The 18,083-nt window shown below is 43.1% G+C and overlaps 1 protein-coding gene across 1 annotated transcript in view; it reads left to right on the forward strand.

Moving 5' to 3' along the window:
* Window positions 1-5,100: 5,100 nt before the first annotated feature.
* The window catches only part of jakmip1 (janus kinase and microtubule interacting protein 1), a gene marked incomplete at its 3' end in the record, with an annotated part of 36,408 nt that continues 23,425 nt past the window's right edge, over window positions 5,101-18,083 (forward strand). Inside the window, exon 1 of the mRNA XM_079497750.1 lies at window positions 5,101-5,561. The remainder of the gene's footprint in view (window positions 5,562-18,083) is intronic.

Here is an 18,083-nt window from a genome sequence, read left to right on the forward strand (position 1 = left end):
ACACATTCTACATACTGTGAAATAAAAAGTTCAAACAAAATTCAATCAATCAAAATTGTCTCAGGAAAGTGACAAAAACAAAAAAAAACTCCATGTATTCAAGGCTTCATGGGGTGTTTGGGTTGAACTACTCCTTTAAGCAATCTGTCTTTCAAATGTACTTAGACGAATGCTAGCACACATGCATAGTGCATCTCCTTAATTGGGTAATGCAAGTCAAGCTGGAGCTTTTATATGATCTTGTTATGATTCAAATCCCTTTGATTATGCAAATCTTCCATTAAGTTTGTTAGGGTAATACTGTGACCCTCACAAATAATTATGTTTAAGTGTTTTTGAAAGAACAAAAACAATAATGACATCATGGTAAATTCCACATTATGTTTGCTGAACAGAAGAAGGATAATTGCTCTTCCACATAGTGTACGTCTTTTGATTGAATAGTACTTTATTAACAGTTGGCAGAAAAGTTAATAAAAGAAAGCCTATGGTTTGTTTCCATTAGGGTCCTTCATATTCAATTCATCGGTCTATAAGAGATACTCCTATCAAAGACAATTTTACAATTTACCTTTATGGCATTTTATTATTTATTTTATTCTTTATTTCTACTTAGGCTGGTTTGTTCAGAGCAGGAATTGCCAGACCTCCATCATATACAAATGGCCCCCATTTCAAATGATACTTTATTACTTTCCCATCTTGTCAAGCAGTCTACTGTATATGACACTCGCTCTAAGGCTGCCCAAGAGAGGTGTGCCACAGGGTCGGCGATGGTGCAGATGTGGTTACAGTCCTTGATCAATAGACTCCTTCCTAACATAAGGGCAGTTTGAATAAAGTCATTTAACGTAGCAGGATTGCAATTACCCAAACTAAACAGACAGAGTTAGTTCTAGTAATTTAAAATGTTCTGACTGAATTAAAAATAAGAGCTTGTGAGACAATTCAATTTCCTTTGGCAACACCTTGCGGTTACTTTGGAGAGAGAAGTTTAAAGCTACACAACTCTATTTGGTTCCTCAGCCCTCCTGTCTGCATTACCTCCAATAAATTATAGCTTATTCTCATAGAAAACACAACTGCAGTTATAGCAACTTCTCCATCCACGTCCATCTACATAAATTATAATCTTACACCTGGCAGCAATTATCTAACAGCTTGTTTTACTGCAGTACTGCAGTGTTGACTATTACATGGCAGTATAACATTAGGTCCATGCAAAATACACCTTGTTCTCCTGCATGCCCCATGTCCCTATCTCTATGGTAATTAACAGGTCCCTCGAAACCCTCGCCCTGCCCATGGTCAGCCTTGCCCATGGTCACCCCTGATGATGTGAATGACACAACAGTGACAACACACAGGAAGAAGACCTGAAGAAGAGGAGATGTGGTCAGTAACCATAGAAACTATGTAGGTTGTGTGGAACTGACACTGGAGAAGCAGTGCCATTGTGAAAGCAGCCCAACATCTATCCAAACCTTTGATTTGTCTGTCTACATAGACAGACCCTATTGTTTCAACGATATATTTTGAGATTGTCGCATGGGGTTAATGCGAATCCACAAAGTTAGACTATCATGTTGATATTGCTCTGTTCACTCTCCAAGAAGGGGAACTCCTAGATTCCCTTGTCTAGCTTTGTGTCCCCTTCTTAGGTTGCCAGCCTTCTCTGTATTGGTTTTTGACTTGCCGGTGCTTATAGATCTACGCCTTTTGGCTTAAAACAATGATAAAAATGGCCATCCAGGTGTGTCATACCAGGATGGCAGCTCGTGGGATCCAGGCTGGCGAGGGGCATCCAGTGGTGCCTGGCCGGGTATGTCTGTCGCTCCATGGCTGCGAAAACCTGCCTCCCAAGGGACCTTTCATAATTGACATTAATGTAATTTGTTTCCTATTCTGAGACACTGGATGTATAGAGGAAGGGGAGGAGGAAGATTAAGATAAAGAGAAGATAAATGATGCCACATGACACAAAGTTTCCCAATGTATCTCAATCAATTAATCTCACGGACACAATCTCTGGATTTATGCTTGTTTGTAAATCTGTTCTTTCAGGCTTAAAATGTCCCTCTGTTTGTATGATAAATAATGACACCTCATAATATCCAAAGAGTGTCAGAGGTATGATGGGGAATAGACACACACGCAACAACAGACACGCAACAACAGCAAAGCTAACAATAACTGTACCACTGTAGTGTTTCTACTTTAGTGCCATTAGGCAACGTGTATTAAGATTCAGGGTGTGGGCGTTATAATAGTGTATTATAAAAGGCCTATAAAGCCCTGGACTGTTTAGTGTCTACTCTAATGGAACACTCAATGACAGTATTTCCACATAATTCCTCGGGTCTTACTCAGAACTCTAAATGCATGCCCAACTGAAATATACAGTACTGTTGCTTGTAAGGTTTTTGGATTGTTAAGTGCATGTTTTGGATAATGTTTTTAGGGGACGGACATGGAATAGCGGACTCAGACTTTTGTAGACTGATGAATAGGATGAGTCATGCCTGGTAAGATTAATTACCTTCATATGAAAGAGTTACGTCACTCCTGGAAAATAGGACAGTGTCTGTCCTCAGAATTTGAGTTCTGAGTTGAATGAGTTGAGAAACAGATTAAGTTTGTTATGTGGTTTGTATGTATATCTCTCTCTCTCTCTGTGTGTGTGTGTGTGTGTGTGTGTGTGTGTGTGTGTGTGTGTGTGTGTGTGTGTGTGTGTGTGTGTGTGTGTGTGTGTGTGTGTGTGTGTGTGTGTGTGTGTGTGTGTGCACATGAATGGTTTGTGTGTGTTTCTAGTAAATCGGTTATGTGGATAAAGGGAGCTGGCATTGCGATCTTTATTTGAAATCATGTCCCCTATGAATACCATATAGACTCTTAAAATAAATGATTTGTTTTCGCCCTTGTCTGTCCGTCCTTGTGTGTGTGAGTGTTCGTCCTTCCATCTGTGTACACTGTACAGCTAATCTCCGGCACCATTGGCCCGATCGGTGTGAAACTGTGCGCACACACTCCCTGGGTGCCAGAGCAGAACCTCTGTCCCACATTTTTCACATTAGTCTGTTATAGTGCCACCAGGAGGTTGATTTTTGCAAAACAATGTTTTTTGTTTACTCCTACAGATATTGTCATGCCAATCTGTACACATTATCTCTATAGTCATGTGATCGAGTGATCTGTCCGATTTTTCATATTCCATCCTGATTGGCTAAGATTGGCTTCCAACATTTGCAGGAGTAGCCTGTTTTGTGGACCCCAGGAAGAGTAGCTTCTACTAAGGTAGTAGCTTTGGGGATCCAAATAAAAAAATAAAAAAATGTGAACAAAATGACTCAAATCATAAACACAGTGTCCGATTGCCGTGAAACATTGCTGGCCCACAATAAGCTGACCTGCCCTGGCGGAGGGACACCCGTGCTCCGAGGAGCACATTTTTCTAGTTTAATCTGCTATTTCTTATGAATATGTTGAGCTTATTATGGGCACCTCTAAGAAGCAAACTAGTATGTTTTGTTTTTCAATCATGAATGTGAAGTCATGAAGAATCTTAGAATCCTCATACCACATATTGTATGTTGTGAGAGGTTATATGTCTCAAAATCTATGGTGAAGCTTATTGTAACCTCTAATCCTAGATGAATACTGCTTTTCTTTGAAGCTTTTAGAATACAGGCATTCTCTTCATTTACATCTCCCGTGGCTTATATATTTACAGTAACGTGATCACCTGAGTCTCATCAGATACTGAGAGCAACTTTTTCATTTGAGGCAAAGAGGTCACATGGGCTGACCACATGGTTATCACAATTAGGGATGGATGTGATTCCCTTTCCCCCTGTTCCTCCATAAAATGATCCTTCTGTTCTTGCTGTAGGCTATTGTTGTTGTTGGGAATGTGGTACAAAAAGAGAATCCCTGTCTTAAAAAGTACCTCAGGTGAAAACCCATGAACAGAAGCGGCATTAACCAGCATTAACCATATCTCTCTCTCTCTCACACACACACACACACACACACACACACACACACACACACACACACACACACACACACACACACACACACACACACACACACACACACACACACTCTCTCCCTTTTCTGTTCTGTTCTGAGGTTAATCTTCACTAACAAAACACAACTCACACGCAGCCCTCCCTCCTTCACTCTCTCTCTCTCTCTCTCTCCCAAACCTCCATTCATCTTATCAGTCCATCTGTGTCTGTGTGTGCTGGCCTCAGCAGTAATCAGTGTCACTACTAGGGGGCTGCATACCAATACTATACTTGTCTACTCTCCTATAAAAAAAAAATCAAATAGGATAAACCTAATCCCTGGCTGTGTAGGCCTAGTACTCATCCTCTCCTATATCCGGGTGGCTGGGCCAAGCCCTGTAGCAGTAGAATGCATATGCTGCAGCCTCAAGTGCAGTGATGTGTGTGTGTGTGTGTGTGTGGTGTCTGAATGCCAGTCAGGCACAGTGTAAGAGGCAGAGACAGGCAGCTGGGTGTGAGTAATTCATCCCCCACAATCTGGGTCATGATACTCGCCAGTCCTATATGCACACTTTTATGTTGTCATATTATTTTTCAACATACTTTTGTTATTTGCCCTAGATACACACATGAATTTAGAAACTCTACACACCTTTTTCTATTATGCATATTTGCAGCCGTTGCCCATATTGACAATTGTAGGATGTAAATCATATCTCTCTCTCTCTCTTTCTATTATGCATATTTGCAGCAGTTGCCCATATTGACAATTGTAGGATGTAAATCATATCTCTCTCTCTCTTTCTATTATGCATATTTGCAGCAGTTGCCCATATTGACAATTGTAGGATGTAAATCATATCTCTCTCTCTCTTTCTATTATGCATATTTGCAGCAGTTGCCCATATTGACAATATTGTAGCAGGATGTAACAGGCAAACAGCCACCAATGACGACAAACGCAATGACGACACACGTTCCTCCTCCAGCACCGTGTGCACGCATTTACCGTGCGCGGTGTCATTCTTGAACACGCAGTCAGGTGTCGCGCTTCTATCACGCTACCGGCGACGCCCGGGTTTTCTATGGTTTTCCCACGTCCACGTAACAGCAGAACTTGCATCCATAGGCTGTTGGACTTTTTTCATCCGTGGGTGAAACCGAAACGGACGGAAATTATGCCAGGTGACGTCGTGTGTGGGCGTGGACGAAAATGTCGGCGTGCACAAGAAGAGAAGAGCTTGAATATATTCTATAGTTTGAGCTCCCATCCCATGCAGTGCCACCACAATTTGTGTATAATAATAATCATGGCATTATAATATTTTGGCCGCATTGTACCATTAAAAGAGACCCGGTCGTGTTGGCAAAAGTTGAGCAAATGGACATGTTTGCAACGGCAGCAGGGCATCTGTAGGTGCATTCATGAGGTTCTCAGATCGAAGCCCAGCCTCCCTGGATCTGAAGCCAGCAGCAACATATTTCAACCTCTGTCCTGTCCAAAGAACTGTCTTGACTCTTCTTATCCACTGGACCTACATTTAATTTGAGGTAAGTTAATTTACTGATGATTGAAAGGAGAGTGACTTAAAACAGACATCGTTGGTGTTAAAACGCGACGGGCAATATTATAGCTGATGCATCTCAATATCCGGGGTACGATAAAGATAACAGTGTAATTCGTTTGCAACCCTTTAGCGCTTGGCGACTGTAGGCTCGCTTGACATGTACATGTGGTTCTTGGCTGCAGAGCCGCCCGTATGAGGAGGAGAGGAATATTATTAATGGGCAGTATAGCTTTCTCCAGCGAGGCTTCACCGAGCCTGATGCGGCGTGTGTTCAATGGGGAGCATGCGTGACATCTCCAGCTTCTAGATGTCAAATAAAGAGGATGTTTCGAGTCTGTAATCTGTCATTAATTAACATCGCCTCCCCATGGGCTCAGCGGAGCCCATTGATGGCCCATATGGGATACAAATACCAACCCGATCAGTACTTTAACGGCTCGGTGATGACAGGCAGCATCCAACAAATGGCAACATAATTGAGTGTGCATGCATGATGCATGTTTTCTTTGGTAGTGTCAGTGTGACTGTGAGGCATTTGATTTGACCCCAGGATGCTGCGGCCAGGGCGGCACGGATAGCCCCCCACAGCCCACACACAGTCACACACGCAGATCAGATCGCTGTGGGGTGTGGTTGGTTGGCACACCGAGTGGCCGTGGCCGTGGCCGTGGCCGTGCACTAGGCTAGACGACCCTCCAGTAGCCGTTGCTAATCTTCCGTTTGACAGCTCATTAGACTGCTGACCACGTCGCATTAGCAGGCTGTAGCCTGCAGTGTAGCTGTTGTATACATATCATCCTCCGCCATGCACTGCATGTCGAGTTGGTTTAGTGTCGGAATCGCTGTCATAAGTCATAACGTCTCTATCAGGCACTCTGGAGGACCATAAATCATACTCGGTGGGCAGCCAGCGTGTGTTGGCCGCCGGTCGGCGCCGAGGGCCACCGTTGTAATACTGACATGATGCATGCTGTAGTGGTCTATTGGGTGTCTACTGTCTAGCTATTGGTGGTGATGGATATGTTGAATCGGTAGAATACTCAGTCACAAAGTAGTCCAGATGTTCCTTAACTGCATCTGTTATGACTTATAAGGTAAGCATATTTATTATTTATGCATTCTCATTTCTGATTAACAGCTAAAAACATGCAGCTAAGAATGTTGATTGGGAATTTGGCAGGCATAACCTACAATTATCCCCCTTCTTTCCCCAACAGCAATAGGTTTATTGTTGTTTGGCATGTATAGTGGTAATGGTATTGCTTCTTTTTTTAATACCGGTTCGTATGTCCCTCTCTGTTCCCCTTCTCTCCCTTCCATTTCTAGTAATCTATCCCAGCCTCTAAATGTTCTGATGAATTGAACAAGGTGGACCCTCTTGTAAACAAGTGTAATGCTTTATTTGGTCGTCCACTCACAGTTAACAGTTTTTGTATTGAGAGTTGTGCTTGAAATTTACTGTAATTCTACAAACTGTTAATAAATACTTCAATCAATCAATCAAAAGCCATTTTACATTCATAATTCTCTATCTTCATATTGTTTTCCACATCAGCAAAATGTTTTGATTGATGAGTCTATAAGGCTAATCACAGAGGCCTATGTACTCACATATACATCTCTTCATTCATTCATGTCATCACACTTTTTAACCATAGCTTTAAAAGCTCTGTATAACAATAGTTGTTACAGTCTTGTGTGTGTGTGTGTGTGTGTGTGTGTGTGTGTGTGTGTGTGTGTGTGTGTGTGTGTGTGTGTGTGTGTGTGTGTGTGTGTGTGTGTGTGTGTGTGTGTGTGTGTGTGTGTGTGTGTGTGTGTGTGTGTGTGTGTGTGTGTGTGTGCGCGCGACCAAAATAGCATATTTCAGATCAATACCGATTTTTAGGGGAGAGATGGTGTGTTCCCTGTTGATACATATTAGTCTAGTAGCCAGAATGTGAACCCGGACATGTTGAGTACACCAACGTTTTATGTTAGACATTTTTAGTATGGGTCCCCAGCATGTAGAAACTGCTGGATGCTAACTTGCATATGTTGAGCAATTTTCATAATTGGCATAATATGTGACCATACCATTAACAACCTATAGAAGGCAAAATATTCAAAATTTCATCATGCTTTATCTAGCATGTGATGTGTCAAACTAGGGGGTTTTCATGATGCTGAATCCATTCCAAGCATTAGTTTTGCAAAAAAACACTCATTGGGCTTAAAATGGCCATACCCAAATGTGCTGACACACGGCTAAAACACACGGCTAAAACACACAGCTAAAAACACACGGCTAAAAACGGCCGTTTTTAGCCGTGTGTTTTTGCAAAACTAATGCTTGGAATGGATTCAGCATCATGAAAACCCCCTAGTTTGACACATCACATGCTACATAAAGCATGATGACATTTTGAATATTTTGCCTTTTATAGGTTGTTAATGGTATGGTCACATATTATGCCAATTATGAAAATTGCTCAACATAATGCAAGTTAGCATCCGGCAGTTTCTACATGCTGGGGACCCATACTCAACATTTCTAACATAAAACCTTGGTGTACTCAACATGTCCGGGTTCACAATGGGGCTCTATGGGCTGGCTACTAGATATATAGGGACTTTACTTCTTCTAAATGCAAGTTGTGAGCACAGCCGCTAGCAGAAGCAGACCTTTGCCTACTGCTTTGAAAACCAATTATGTCATAACTCTAATGAAGATCTGCTCTTAATACTTTGGATTTGTTTTGAATCTGTAATGCAGTTCCGTCTTGCCGCCAGCATTAAATCACGCATTGCCAAGGTTTTATCGCGCGTGCTGTGTGTGGTTGTTGATCTCTCGCTCGGTGCAGAAAAAACCCAACCGCGAGTATCACAGCGCCTGCTGTCGGCCGATGAAAAACCTTGTTCTCACCAGAAACGACATTCATTGCGCCGATTTGGAGATGCAGGCATTTGAACGTGGACCATTAAATGCAAGTGAATGCGCGCACATCTTCAAAATGGCCGCGGCCACTGTCCCACTTGGACTGTTGTGCTAACGAACGGTGGCTAACGATACGATCGGATCAAAACATGGATTAAAGAATATAAACCCCTGGATAACATAGCTACGTTTCTGGCAGGCTAGACGATTAATTTAACACCGTTTTCTACGGTTCTGGCAGGCTGCGTCTTAACTCTCAATCACCCAGTTTTTGCAATGAAAGATGGGAGATTGCTCCCTCAGTCTCTCCAGTTGAGTGAAGTGTTATGCTGCATTCACATGACAGGCAAGCGGTAGACGGCAAACGACAAAACCTTCTGGACGGCACGGAACGGTAAAAATATTTTAACATTGATGCCGTCTGCCATTACCGTCGCCGGTTCTGGCTGCTGGACTGCCGTGCTGTCCTGTTCCATTTACCGTCCTGCTCCCGTCCACTAAAATGCTGTCTACCGCTTGCCTGATTCCATGTGAATGCAGCATTAGAGATTGACTTGAGTCTATAGGCCATGATGCACATTTCAACTTTACTTGGAACATTATTTACTTTTTTTCAATAGAAAAGTGAAAATGTAAGTTGCTTGTTGATATTGATACAAAAACAGATACTTGTATCAGGGCATGTAGTCTTAAATTAACAGGCTAATCACATTATTGATCTCCCTTTAATGCCTCAGAGAGGAGGGTATATGCGTACTAGGTGCTAACAAGGATGCAAGCACACAGATTTGTGCACAGAGAGAGCGGCACGCACGCACGCACGCACGCACACACACACACACACACACACACACACAGACATGCCTGTGTCGTTATCTGCATCTGCCAGTGCCACATACTGTACATGGAGTCATGTGAGCACAACATGAAGTAACCCCTTAGACACAGAATTTAAAACCCTGTCTAGTCTGTGTTATAATACCGCAGTGTTTTGAAGGCAGCACTGTGCCATTTTTGTGGTCAGTGGATAAATCGTTAACATTCTCCAAACGAATTGAAGTGAACGTTCATTAAAATTGTGTCTGTGTGTGTGTGTCTCTCTCTCACACACACACACACACACACACACACACACACACACACACACACACACCAAGAGAGAGAGAGACTGGTGTGACATGGTGTCAGCATTGTTTATTTGTTTGCCTTGACTGTATAGTCCTATTAGTTTAGATTACATGCTTCACTAGTCTGCACTTGGCCGGGTTATGCAGCCTCCCAATGGACTATTGGCTCTCAGGCTATTGTGTGCATTTGCCTGTGTATTATTGGTTGGTATGTTTGTGTGGTTGGTCCTGTTCTGTCACCCTGCAGTCAATCTGGTGATGTTTTACTGAAAAAAAGAATGTTTGTGTGAGTCAATGGTGGGGTGGGCGACTACACTATACACATACTGTAACTACAGTATGGGTGAATGTACTGTATGCACGGCATAGAAAGTGTCTGTCTTATCTGTATGTCTGGTTAACCCTCTCTCTCTCTCTCTTTGTTGTTTTTGAACCCAGACAAAATGGTGGAGTGTTTGTTTGACGGCACATATGCAACTCATTTATGTATTTATTGGGTGTGTGTGTGTCTGCCTCAAGTCACTTCTAGTTAATGTTTAGCAATTGGTGTTTGTGTGTGTTTGTCTATGTGTATTTGTGTGGTCTAGTCTGCACTGCAGCCTAGAAGAGGTCCATCTGGGCTCTGGTAATGAGCTCCTGACAGTTGTAAAGGCATTTGGCTACCAATGCTTCAGAAGTTAATTGTATGTTATTCATTTCATACCTAGATACATTTATTTTGGAGAAACAGCCATCCCAGTGTTTCACCTACTGTATATGCAGTATTGTGTGGCGGGCCACAACACAATAATGACCAGCCACCACAGTATGATTTTTAGTAGGTGGCCCACGAATTGGACAAAAAAAGGCAAATAACAGCAAAAGACTGCAAAAGACTTTCTTGACAGGGAGTAGCTCTGATGTCTACAGTAGATTTTTATTAAGCAAACACATTGCAGATAGAGGATAATTCAAGCTTTCCGTACAGCTGCAATGTTGGTGAGTTTGACGTTATTTAATACAATTAGATAGGACTGTTCTCCATCCATCCATCCATCTTTCCATTCATCTTATCCGTAGTCTGGTCGCGGGGGAAACAGCTCCACCAGAGTGCTCCAGACTTCCCTCTCCAGAGCAACATTAGTGACTTCCTCCTGGGGGATTCCAAGACATCCAAGGCCAGTGAGTCGATGTATTTCCTCCAACTGCGCCTTGGTCTGCCCCGGGGTCTCCTCCCAGTGGTACGTGCGTCGAGGACCTCCCTAGGGAGGCGCCCGAGAGGCATCCTAACCAGATGCCCGAACCACCTCAGCTGACTCCTTTCCAGGCGAAGGAGCAGCGGTTCTACTCCGAGTCTCTCTCGTGTGACTGTTCTGTTTGGATGAATGGGCTGTCTATGGCAGCTGGCAAGATGGCAGCCGTGGGCATATCATCAATTGACTTCACATTCATTCATGTTAGGGTAGTGACGTTCCAAATTGCATATTTTCTATCAACAACTAGAAATGCACTCTGTCGAGGTGCCAACTTGCCGACCTCTACGAACTTACGATCAGCCCCTCTATAAAATATATATACCTACCTTGAAGTGTACCATGGTTACGTCACCGTCAACAGCCAATAGGGGACTACCATTCTTATCGGCATACATACATAATACATACATACGTTACCTTTTACCCACCCAACATTGAAACATATCTTTATCTTAATTACGTCACCATCAACAGCCAATTATAACCACGCATACCATGCATACCACTTTTGTTCCAGCCGACCACAGTACTTGCGTGCTCTACTTGTGCAAGTAAATATTCACCCTGTTGGACATGGTAACAAAATAGCAACTCAACGTTCCAGGTAACTCTTGAGCCTGAATTATCTGTGGGCCTATTCATACTCACAGCTGAAAACATGTCACGCCGCGGTGTTAAGCCACTCACTGCTCACCCAAACACATCTCTCTTGTTTTTACGACCCACCGTTTCGGTGCTCTCACCTTATCACCTTAGACTAGGCAAATTATTTAAGACTGTTGATGTTTAACTTGCTCTTTACGGTTGGTAATACCAATTTAGGCGTTATGCCAATTGATTCCTCTCCACACACATTTCTGTTTTGTCACTGCTGTTGTGTCCCACTGATGTTGTATCCCACTGACTCACCTACCATTGAGGCGCCCCCATTGAGGACGTAGAGCCTTCGTCCTACTCCTCTGCTCAATGCACGCTGCTGACGGGTGCTGCTAGCCAGCCCGTAGGATTATGTGTAGTGAGTGACATTTATCACCCTCCCCCGAACACGGGCCAGTCGTGTTTGTGTTGTAGACGCTTGACAAAGACACAATGGTGGATTTGAACCCACAACCTCAGTCCGCAGTGGTAGGCAGGCACTTTACCACTGCGCCACACAAGAGCCTTGTGACATCATTTTATGTGCCTTATGGTCCTGAGGATTTTGTGTTCAACAATGTGGCAAGGCTGGGATTGGCAAATACCTTAGCTGTTACAAAACTTTCTCTTTTTTTCTTTTGGTACACTCACACAAGATAGGCAAATAGGCCTTTAAAGGTGTACTAAAGTACTGTCTCTTGCTCCATTTCCCCTTTTACAACTGGGAATAAAATGGCATAATTTGGCAAGTCACTGTATGAAATAGAAAGCTAAACCTGGATGATTGGTTGACTGATATGATAAATTGTGGTATTTTTCATATCGGTCCCCTATCAGTTTGACTCAAAAGGTTGTACTAGCCTTAAGAAGTAAAGTAGAGGCCTGGGCCATGGCTCAGTGGTCCAGGCACCTTAGCTGGTAATCCAGTCTGGCAGTGTGCCGCGGGTTCGACTCCCGATCCCGACGGCCTTTACTGCATGTCTTCCCCCCATCTCTCTCCCCATTTCCTGTCAGCCTACTGTGTCCCACTATAAAAAATAAAGGTGAAAGCCACAAAAAAAAACAAAGTAAAGTAGAAATACTATGAGCAGATGATTGAAAGGTTAGACCTACGCTGGCTTTTGTTTGCTTCTTTGCACATGAAAGGTGCTTGTTAGATTCTCCATGCCCCTATAAAACTTCCAGTTTCCCGTATTAACATTCCTTGTTTGCAATGGACGATAAAGTTAGCTATTGCCTCCCGGGACATGTGCTTCCAGGATGTGTCATGAAAGCATTTTGTGTGTTGTTGCTGTGTTTGTACTTTCCTCCATGTTTCAGGCAAAGATTCCTGATCCTGATTATTCCTGATTTATCTAATCATTTTAAGAGTAGGATTCCGATGATTCATTTTTAAGCCTGATTTATATTTATATATCACAATGCATTGTGATCTTGAAACCGTGGTGTAGCCATTGGTCACAATGGCTTGTAGATTGCCTATGGTGTGCTACACCAGCATGACACCACAAGTCTTGTCATTCATGGGCCATGGCTCTATACTGTATATAGAGTCTATACCATTGTGTTTAATCAAAGATGAATCTTTGTCTTGTTCTGTTCTGAAAGTTGCTGGTCATATTTCTTTCTATTGACTATATACTTCACACTAAGGCCAGTTGTTGCGAGTCTGAGCATCCACGCCTCCACCTAGCGTTCCTCAGTCTCTTCTTCAGCTCAGGAACACCTGGTTATCAGTCACTGGCAGAGAGGCATGCCAAAACATGCGGCGATGAGAAAACAATAAGTGTGCAAATTTCATAATGCAGTACACAGTAACATCTGGAGTGTTATTTTTTTAACTCTTGAGTCTGTAAAACAAATGCATAACATATTTTACTCTGGACTTTGCTGTAAAGTAATGCTTGTGGGGGGGGGGGGGGGGGGGGTAGTAGATTGCAATACAATGTGTCTGTGCTTTTTCAATGTGAAGGATCCCTCCGTGTCAGTCTATCCGCATGTGTGTGTGTGTGTGTGTGTGTGACTGTGTGTCTCTGTTTGTGAATGGGAGTGAGATCACTGATTCCAAGTGCTCTGTGACTTGACGTCAATCCTGCCAGTAGGAGGGAGGATGGAGCGGTGGGCGTGAAGGGGAGAGAATGTAGGCCAGATTGGGGGTGGTGGTGGTGGTGGTGGGGGGGGGGGGGGGGGGGTCTCTGACTGTTACTGCCCCCTCCTGGCCTTTCCTAGGCTGATTTTCTTTTTTTAGTTGTCATTTCCTTTTGCCTTTCCATCATTGACTCTGTCCCTGCTCCTGTTCTGTAGTTCATTCCCCCTGTGTGGACTGAGTTCACTCTTTAAGACAACATGGTAGAAGGCCACCCCCAGTGGAAGCAGTACATTTCTGTCTCTCTCTCAACCTTGACTAATGCCTGACTTATTCTAATAGCCGAAAATAGGCGATCTAAAGGTTTACAGATGTACTATTTTCAGTGCACAACACCAGTGCCCAACTATGTACACTTACACTACAGAATAAATCCAGCTTAAGAGATTGATGAGCCAGATGATGAAATTGCACACATGGTTAGATTTTTCAAATGAAGAGGGTACACGTCTGTTTGTTAGTGGTTTTTCTTCCGAAATGTGTAATGTTGTGCTATTGGAGCATGTGTGTTTGAGCATACTCGTGTCTCAAATCATCCGAAGTGCTCTTTCCTCCTCTCCCATCATCGTCTACTCTGTGGGAGGGATGGAGTCTTTGAAGCGACGGTTGCCGTGGTAACTATTGCTGCCATCTGTGTGTAGTACGAGTGAGTGAGTGTGCACTATTTGAGTAGTGTTTGTCTTTGTGGAAAAGATGGAAGTGCCTGCGGTGTTTCAACTCCTTGGCTCCTTCGTTGTTTAATATGCATTATTTATTTAATAGTAAACAGACTGCAAGGTTACTAGGTTACAATGGAACCCACAGTTTTTGGCTTTCAGAAATTATAGGCCAGCCAAGTCTAAGGACTTTGAATGTTTGTCGAGAGCCTGATTATAAATTTCCCGTCCCAGCAAAAGTCTATGGAATTTGGAAGTTAAGGGTAAAATATAATTTATGCCAGCCAAGTCTATGGACTTTAATGTTTGTTTAGGGTAAAGTATGATGTAATTTGTGCCAGCCAAGTCTATGGACTTTAATGTTTGTTTAGGGTAATGATGACAACAAAATACGTCATCTGGCTGATATAAATACTGCCCTTACTGCGCCCCTCACTTCACTCATGGGTGATTTTTTTTTTTAATTTCAGGAAGAAATTATAAGGCCAGTCCACTTTCCTTTTATATTCTGTTCATCCAGGGTGATGAATTTGTGTCTCATTGGCACAGGACAGGTATAAGGCTACCAATGACACTGTAATCTTGCTTCAACTGAAAAATAAAGTTCAGCTTGCTGCACTAATGCACTTAGGGTTAGAGGCATAAAGACCTCCCTGCCTTCACATCATTGTTATTGTTGTTGTTTCATACCCATCCCACTAAACTGACTAAAGCATTTAAGTTGTGGCATCATCCAGTCGTGTTCGGCTAATACAGATACAGAGGCTGAGGACATAATGGTTCTTTTGGTGGTGGGTTGTCCCATTTCATGAGGCCCACATTTTTATTCCTTTAGTGACCGCTGTATTCCACTGCTGACTCATACTTGACTAAAACGTTATCCGGCCTCAAACTAGCATCAAGGATCAAGGAGGTTTCTTTTTCACCACACTCGAGTACAAACCGCAAAATACTAGTCTGGCAAGGTCTGCAAGACTGATACTGCAGTGTAGATAGACCAACCTTGTCCGTTAGTGATCCCGTGGGAGAAAGGAAAAGTAAAAAAACATTAATAACTAACAAATAATAATCACCGGACAAAACCATTCAGTATGATTAGTGATGTAAATCTCTTAAGTAATTTAAAACTGGTCTGTTAGGTGAAGCGATGATATTGATAGTCTCATTCCTTTTTTCCAGCTGTTCATCCATGTGTTTAAGCACTCATAAATGCTCTCTGCCGCCACTACACAATATTGTGAGTTATATTGGTGGGGAATACTATAGAGCTCGGGGGCATGGTGGCACAGTCTGTACTAGTGCTGTCGCCTCGCAGCTAGAATGTCCTGCGTTTGATTCCCGCTGTGGGTGCTGGTGGCGTGTTCTCCTCCGTGTCATCAGTCCCAATACCCTTGGCGAAAGGGCCTTTCTGTGTGGACTTTGCATGTTCTGACAGTGTCCCCTAGGGCCGGGGTTCTCAACATTTTTGGCTGGGGACCCCCAGAAATGCTTTGGCCATGTCTCGCGACCCCCCCCCCCCCCGTAACCGTAACTAGATAAAGTTCTCCACCAGGGCAGGTCAGGTTGTGGCCTCCTGGTGGCGCTATAATAGGCCAATGTGAAAAGGGTGCCATTTCTTCTTACGCCTAGGATGGCAATTGGATGATTTGAGGCATTTTGTTCCAAAAATGTGTTTTGCAAAAAAAACACCTGGGGTTGGTGGCGCTATAACAGGCCAATATGAAAAGGGTGGGATTTATTCCTCAGCCTAGTAGGAAAGTCTGTGAAAGATTTCTCGTAAATTGCACGCTGCGTTCATGATTTGAGGCATTTTGTTCCAAAAGTGTGTTTATAACAGGCCAATGTGAAAAGGGTGGGATATATTCCTAGTAAATATTCCTATGCCTAGTAGGAAAGTCTGTGAAAGATTTCATGTAAATTACACGCTGCGTTCATGACGGAGATTAGCTGTACACAGATGGACGGACACACACGGATGGATGGACGGACGGAAGCACACACACACACACACGGACGGAGTGCAAAACATACTACACCTTCGGCCTGGTGGAGACAATAATAGAGAAAATATATCATAAATTAATACTGAAACCTGATATAATCATTAAGGGAAGTTTATACATGCACTACCTGTATGTGTACTATGTAAACTTCATTTCCATTTTCCAGCCATTCAGTTGCAAAAAAATGAACTTTTTTTATAATTTGGGGACCCCCCAAAATAATTTGGCGACCCCCTGAGGGGTCGCGACCCACGGGTTGAGAACCCCTGCCCTAGGGTAAGTACCCTCACAAAAAACATGCAGTAATCCTGGTCTCTAACTGCCTCCCCCTGGCCAGCCGAGGGGAAAGGAACTGGTTGGAATAACGTGTTCCTTCCACGCGCTACGTCCAACCGGGGAAACTCCCCCCTGTCAGGTGCAAAGAAGCAGGCTTGGACGCTCATGCATTGAAGGAAGCATGAGGTCAGTCCGTTGCTCTCCCCAGGTTGGCGGAGGGTGTGTAGAGCCCAGGATCACATTAGATAATTGACACTGGGTTAAAAATGGGTTGCAAAATCATGGGATAAAAATTATATTAAAAAAAAAGCGAATACTAGAGCTCTGGGCGTGTACACATAAAGTAGTAAAGGTTTTTTTTTTCTTTTCGTATTGCTGTATGTGAAGTGAACTCACTACTACAACTAAAACTAAGATGAGAGAACATATTACATATTACTACTAGCTTCACTGCATTGGCTTCTGGTTGTTTTTAGGATTGATTTTAAAATCATTTTACTTGTTTATAAAGCTCTCAATGGTCTCGCACCTTCCTACCTACATGACTGCCTGCCTAAATATGTCCCAAACCGCCCCCCTCAGGTCTTCCACTGCTGGCCTGCTCGCTGTGCCTAAAAAAAATGGCAACTAAAAAACACGGTGAAGCTTCTAGGGGCTGACCGCGTGGAACAAACTTCCACTGTACCTTCGACAGGCAGCCTCTGTAGACATTTTTAAAGCGCAGCTAAAGACCTACTTCTACACTCTTGTTATTCATGTCCTCACTGTATTGCATTACTGCTATTACTTTAATGTTTTATGCCTTGCTTTTCTTTTCTTTTCTTTTTTTCCCTCCATTGCTCTGTAAAGCACTCTGGCTAATTCTTTTGAGAAGAACGGAGAGAGACTGAAGGGGAAGAAGAACTTCAACTTCAAAGAACTTTATTTTTCCTTTCAGAAACTTCTTTGATGCAGTGGTTTAAAAATACAACAAAAATTCACAATGCATGGATGCACAGATACTATATAAAAAAGACCATAAAAACTAGTGCTTAAAAGCATAATATATTAAAATCAATTCTATATATAAGTGCTGATAATCCAATATAGTGTAATATGCAACCTATGTGTTCACTATAGTCCATCAGGTGGTAAGGGGGAGGGCGATTCAGCCTAGGCATTCAGAAGTCTGACGGGAGATGGGCACAGAACTAGCTGAGTTTTGAGGCCCTGTATCACCGGCCTGAGGGCATTAGTTTGTAGTGGGTGTGGAGGGTGGGTGACTCCTCAACTGTGTCCTCAACTATTTGAGACACTTGGAGTGAATATTATCCTCGTTGGTCTTAAACGTGAGCTTATGGTCAATGGTGGTGCCAGGCAATGTATACTCTTCGACGTGTTCTGTTGCCTGTCCATTTATCTCCAGGGTCAGAGGTGGAGTGGGCGGGTCCTGCCTAATGTCCACCAGCAGCGCCTTAGTTTTTCTGGGGTTTAGGTCCAGGAAGTTGTTAAGAGGAGACCATTGTGACCAGG

Source organism: Electrona antarctica (genome assembly GCF_951216825.1).
Source record: "Electrona antarctica genome assembly, chromosome: 1".
NCBI classification, from domain to species: domain Eukaryota; kingdom Metazoa; phylum Chordata; class Actinopteri; order Myctophiformes; family Myctophidae; genus Electrona; species Electrona antarctica.